The following is a 6,000-nucleotide window of genomic DNA, read 5'->3' on the forward strand; positions in this document are numbered from 1 at the left end:
AAAGACAATGCTTAGGATGGGAGAAAATATTTGCATATGAAGCAACTGACAAAGGATTAACCTCCAAAATTCACAAAAGCTCATGCAGCTCAATATCAAAAAAGCAAAAACCCAATCCAAAAATGGGCAGAAGACCTAAATAGACATTTCTTCAAAGAATATATACAGATTGCCAACAAACACATGAAAGGATGCTCAACATCACTAATCATTAGAGTAATGAGAGATTGACATCATCATGGCAGAATACAAGTTTTCTATCATCTTCACCTAAACAACATCCATTTAGACAATCCCCCATGGCCAAGAGAGCATTTGTCGAAGTCCAGGAGTCTAGCAGAGAAGTTCCTGCGCACCATTGGCTTAAAAAATACCCTAGATTGAATGCAAATTGAAGAGGGTAAGAGGAACTTTACTTTACCCTTGTCACCTCTCACCTACCTCACCATGCCACATGAGACCCTCTTGACCTGTGATTTCACTCGCAGGGAAAAGTAAGAAGTGTAAGTGAAAGGTGGCTTCTCCAGCTGTGTTGGGCACTGCCAAAGAAACCCACTTTTTTCTCATACCATCTAGACACATCCAGGTGTGCTACCGAAATGAGGTGCAGGGCACAGCTAGGGGAAGAGCAGAGCAGGCACTTCATGGGGATCAAAGGAATGCTAATACTACTTACTGGATAAAGGACTTCATCAGGAAGCCTGCCCACAAGCCACAAGGGACCCATGCCTATAGATTTCCCCCAACTGACCCATGGGCACCCCAAATATATCATGTGCCTAACTCACACACTCCACCACCTCATGGTCAGTTCCCCATATGTTCTCCCAACAGCAATGAGAGAGAGCCTTTACAGACAACTTGTGAGCATGTGCAGAAAGTTGGCCTGACTCTGTGGGATTAAGAAAAACCACACAAACTTGAGTATTTTGCACCTCCCAAGGGAAAGAAAAATGGAGGACATCAGCACCCAGGATGGCTTTGCAGAATTGAGAGAAGGCATACAATCTTATGAACTCCCATAAAGAAGGAACAAGAAATGTGGAGCAGGAGTATACATTAAAAAAAAGATTTGAGAAACTCTCAGTATCCTAACAGGGCTGATGGAAGGTATTTGTTTCACAAAGTCAGTCATTAAAGACTAAAGGTGGTGACTACTTCTTCACATGTAAAAAAAAAAAACAGTGAAAGATTTCAAGGAGCACAAAAAAATCAAAGAAACATGACATCACCAAAGGTCCACAATAATTTTCTATTAATTGACTCCAAAGAAGTGAAGATCCGTAACTTGCCCAAAATATAATTCAAAATAGGTGTTTTAAGGTAACTCAGTGAACTATAAAACACCACAGAAAACCATTCAATGAAATCAAGAAAGCAATACATGAACAAAATGAGAAGTTGAACAGAGAGATGGCAATCATGAAAAACAATCAAACAAAAATTCTGGAATTGAAAAATATAACTAATGAAATTTAAGAATACAATAGAAAAAAATACAATAGAAAGCACAAGCAACAGGTGAAATGAAGTAGTAGAAAAAAAATCTGTGAAGTAGAAGACAGGTCCTTTGAATTATCCAATTACAGGAGAACAAATGAAAAAAAGAATGAAAAATAATTAAGAAAACCTGTATGAAATATGGGATAACTTTAACAGAAACAGTCTATGCATTATTGGAGACCCAGAAGGAGAAGAGAAGAGAAAAGGATCAGAAAACTTATTTAAAGAAATAATGGCTGAGAATTTCCCAAAGCTGAGGAAAGACTCGGACATCTAAGTTCATGAAACTCATAGATCCACAAACAGCTTCAACACAAAGAAGTCTCCTCTAACGCACGTCATAATAAAACTGTCTAAAATCAGTGACAAAAAAAGAATTTTAAAAGCAGCAAAAGAAAAAGTATACACACAAAAGAGCCTCCATAAGGCTATCAGTGGATTTCTCAGCAGAAACGTGCAGGCCTGGAGAGAGAGAGGATGATATATTCAATGTGTTGAAAGAAAACAAACAAACAAACAAACAAAAAAAAACCCCTGTCAAACAAGAACAATTTACATGGCTAAGTTTTCCTTCAGAAATGAAGGATAAAGACTTTCTCAAACTAACAAAAGCCGAGGGAGTCCATCACCACTAGATCTTCCTTACAAGAAAAGCTGAAAGGAGTTTTTTGAGCTGAAATGAAAGGATGCCGCTTAGTAATATGAAAACATGTAAAAATATAAAACACACTGGTAAAACTAAGTATATAATCAAATTCAAAATACTCTAATACTGTAACATGGTGGTGTGTTAACCACTTAACTATATTATAAAGGTTACAGGATAAAAATATTAAACATAACTATAGTTACAACAACTTGTTAATGGATACACAGTATTAAAAGATATAAACATAAACATTGGAGGGGAGAGTGAAATGGTAAAGTTCCTGTATGTAATCTTAAGTCATTAGTATAAAATAGACTGCTGTATCTATAAGATGTTTTATTCAAACAACAAAGCAAAAACCTACAGTAGATAAACAAAAGACAATGTGAAGGGAATCAAAGCATACCACTACAGAAAATAATTATTTCACAAAAGAAGACAGCAAGAGAGGAAGAAAGGAACAAGGGAACTACAAAACAGCTAGAAATCATGTAATAAGATGGCATTATTAAGTCCTTACCTATCAATAATTGCTTTGAATGTAAACGGGTTAAAATCTCCAAAGGCAAAGAGTGACTGGATAGATTTTAAAAATCAAGACCTATCTGATGTTATCCAGGTAGCTGAAGATAATATTTTAACCACTAGATTAAGAGTAACTTGAGAACCACTGAAAGTTTTGAATCAGGACTACAAGTGAATTCTATAATATTGTTAAGTTTAAATATTATTAATTCTAGACTAATTTTAAGACCAGGCCTGCATTTAATTGAGTCAGGTAAACAAGTAGAGTTTACCAACATAAATAATTCTCTGCTTGTTACTAATATTTCAAAGGAAAAAAGCTATATAGGTCATTTTTTTTTTTTTTACCCAGAATGCCTGGCATAGAAAGAAATTTAACTGTAAATCTCACCAAAATTGAGTATTGCTCAATAAAATTAGTCAATAAACTATCCAGTAAATAGAACCTTCTCTGTATGTCAGTGCCCTTTGGCCAAATTTCACATGAACACACTTGAAGTTAAGAAAATTGAGTTTATTACTTGTTTCAGTGAGAGACATTGAAACCACGGGAAAACATGGGTATCTCAGTTAAAGGCCTTAGGCTAAAACTTTCATAGGATTTAGAAATTGTTAGGTGATTTGGGGGAGTGTCTAAAGAGACAAGGGTTTGTTCTCAATTGAATACTGTCATACATCAGGGACAATTCTCTGATTCAGCATTTCAACAAACTTTATCTATAAGGAAGGTAGACCAGAATGAAGATAAAATTGTAATTGGTACAGAAGTAGCAATCACTCATTTTAGCCAAGAGAGGGGATTGTTTAGCATTTTGAAGGTAGTACAGTGACCTTGATTTTTTCTGTGCTTAGACAAAATTGTGAAATGACCTTGTTTTATCTCATTAAGTCGTAGTTTCGGAGAACCCTCGTCTGAGTTTGGTATACTGCCAGATTGTTTATGTCCAAATGGAAAACAAAATGGCCAGCTTGTAATAATATTGACATCTAGCTGTGAACATCAGATCTGTTCCAGATACCAGATGCTAATTTTATCTTTCTCATTAATAACAAATCTTCATTTTCTTAACACCATGATGTGAGAGCAACTAAGAGGGTCATGTAACCGGCCGTCACAAGCTACCATTGTAGTTGCTGTCTTTTGGACTCAAGTCACCAGCGACGGACAATGGTACCCACTGGTTTCTATCCTTATATATATTACAGTGGGTTGTTATTTGCTTTTTGTTTATTGGTGATTATTTTTCTTTAAAAAAGTAATTTTCAGGGCTTCCCTGGTGGTGCACTGGTTGAGAGTCTGCCTGCTGATGCAGGTGACACGGGTTCGTGCCCCAGTCCGGGAAGATCCCACATGCCGCGGAGTGGCTGGGCCCGTGAGCCATAGCTGCTGAGCCTGCGCATCCGGAGCCTGTGCTCCGCAATGGGAGAAGCCACAACAGTGAGAGGCCCACGTACTGAAAAAAAAAAAAAAAAAAAAAAAGTAATTTTCATTCTCCCACTTCATAAGCAATTTATTTTGATTGTTAAACATCTGGAAACTATAAACAATGAATAATAAAAACCATCTCTTAATTCTACCATACAGAAATTTGTAAATATTTTCAGGTGCATAGTAACTCAAAAATTAGTGGTAACCCAACTATGGAGTTTTTAACTTGGTTTGAAAGGGGATCTGTCAGAAAAAACTCCTGCTCATGATGAAGTGGTAGGCAGGTTGCTTTTTTTTATGTTTATATGTATGTGTGTGTGTATGCATGTACACAAATTTTCATCAAGGTATAATCTATAGAGTTGAATAAACTTTCACCAAGTGTACACACACATGTACTCACCAGTTAGATCAAGACATAATACAGTACATCCCCAGGAATATTCTTTATGCCTCTTCCCAATCCTTCCATCACAACCTTTTATCTCTTCCACAGATGTAACCCTAATCTGGCTTCTAATGCTATAGACTTGTCTTTCCTGCTTTTAATTTCATATAAATGTATTGTCTCTGAATAATGACTGTTTTATTTCTCATGGGTCAATCATTAAACTTTAATTTTTAAAATCTTTTTGTCTTTTGTACTTAATAGGACTCTGGTCTTATCCTTAATTTCAGGGGAAGGAAGTATATTTTTAATCGTTCAGCATTAACTGCAGTGTTAATTGTGCTTTCATCTGTGGTCATTTCCTTTCTGACTTAATAACTTCCTTCAATATTTACATTCATGTCAGTCTTCTGGTGATAATTTCTTTCAGTCTGTATTTGCCTTCAGTTTTGAAGGATATTTTTGATGAGCATAGAACTCTAGTGTGTCATTTATTGGACTCATTGCTTTGAAGATGTCATTCTTCTGTCTTCTTTTTATCTGACTCTTTAAGTTTTTCTTTTTCTTTTGGCTGGTTCGTTTTTCCTTTCTTTTCTTTTGTTTTGGCTGCAGACTTGATTTTCTTCGTGCTTACCCTGCTTAAAGTTCATAGCAAATCTTAAAACTGTGGCTTAATATTTTTCATTAGTTTCAAAAAATGCCCTACTATTATTTCTTAATACGTTTTTTGTGCCTCGTTTGCGCTCTGCTCTCCTCCTTGGAGTCTAAGTTTATGTATTTTAGATATTTATGCTTTGTTCTGTATATACTGTGTTTTTTTAATATTTTGTTTCATTTTTGTTATTTTATTCCTCAGTGTGTATAATTTTCCATGACCTATTTTTAATTTTTGTAATGTAATCTTAGCACTGCAGAATTTTTAATTAAATCTACTGTGTTCTTTTTTTTTTTTTTTTTTTTTTTTTTTTGCGTTATGTGGGCCTCTCACTGTTGTGGCCTCTCCCGTTGCGGAGCACAGGCTCCGGACGCACAGGCCCAGCGGCCATGGCTCACGGGCCCAGCCGCTCCGCGGCATGTGGGATCTTCCCAGACCGGGGCACGAACCTGTGTCCCCTGCATCGGCAGGCGGACTCTCAACCACTGCGCCACCAGGGAAGCCCTCTACTGTGTTCTTAATTTTAATTTCTGTATTTTTAAGTTCTAGAGTTTCCATTTGATTGCTTTTTATGATTTCCATGTTTCTGCTGATAGTCTTCATCTTCATATTTAATTTCTTAACTATTAATTATAATTATTTTAATGCTCATTTTTGTTAACTCCAGTAACTGAGCCTCCAAGTAAATCTCTATTGTTGGGTTATTCTCCAAGATATTGACCCATTCTTGTATTTTTGAATGTTTGGTTATTATTTAATCACAGATATTGTGCTTTTCAAAGCATGCAGAGACAATTTGAAACTTTGCTGATGTTTATCTTCCTCTTTATTTTGTCAGACTTCAGGTTAAG

The sequence above is a fragment of the Hyperoodon ampullatus genome, assembly GCF_949752795.1.
Source record: "Hyperoodon ampullatus genome assembly, chromosome: 8".
Lineage (NCBI taxonomy): Eukaryota > Metazoa > Chordata > Mammalia > Artiodactyla > Ziphiidae > Hyperoodon > Hyperoodon ampullatus.